Source organism: Apium graveolens, chromosome 10 (genome assembly GCF_009905375.1).
Source record: "Apium graveolens cultivar Ventura chromosome 10, ASM990537v1, whole genome shotgun sequence".
Taxonomy (NCBI): Eukaryota; Viridiplantae; Streptophyta; class Magnoliopsida; order Apiales; family Apiaceae; genus Apium; species Apium graveolens.
The window spans coordinates 15,651,500-15,652,066 of record NC_133656.1 but is presented as its reverse complement, the minus strand read 5'-3'; the positions used below and the strand labels follow the sequence as shown (position 1 = coordinate 15,652,066).

At 46.2% G+C, this 567-nt stretch overlaps 1 non-coding gene across 1 annotated transcript; it reads right to left on the bottom strand.

Moving 5' to 3' along the window:
• Positions 1-207: 207 nt before the first annotated feature.
• Positions 208-314, bottom strand: LOC141694063 (small nucleolar RNA R71). Its single transcript, XR_012563395.1, has one exon. It is a non-coding gene; the product is annotated as a small nucleolar RNA R71 (small nucleolar RNA).
• Positions 315-567: the final 253 nt, after the last annotated feature.

Sequence of the window (567 nt, the reverse complement as noted above, 5' to 3'; positions counted from 1 at the left end):
ATGCACATAAGGAATTTTGTCGAGATCTGCAGCACTTTTAAGTATAATGGCGTGACTGATGAGGCTATCAAGTTGAGGCTTTTCCCATTCTCACTGAGGGATAAGGCTAAAGACTGGTTACATTCTGAACCAGCTGGGTCCATCACTACGTGGCAAGATCTTGCGCAAAAGTTTCTGGTGAAGTTTTATCCAATGGCAAAGACTGCTGCTATGAGGAGTGCTCTTACTCAGTTTACGCAGCAACCTACAGAATCTATGTGCGAGGCTTGGGAACGCTACAAGGAAATGTTGAGAAAATGTCCACATCATGGAATGCCGGATTGGATGGTAATCACTGGTTTTTATAATGGTTTGGGGGCCCAATCTCGGCCCATGCTCGATGCAGCAGCTGGAGGAGCCTTATGGGCTAAAAGCTATACTGAGGCGTATAATCTTATAGAGATAATGGCTGCAAATGAGCATCAAAACCCAACTCAGAGGATGACGTCAGGCAAGGTCGCAGGTATTCTGGAAGTTGATGCAGCCACCGCTATTGCAGCCCAGCTTCAAGCGCTATCAATGAAGGTT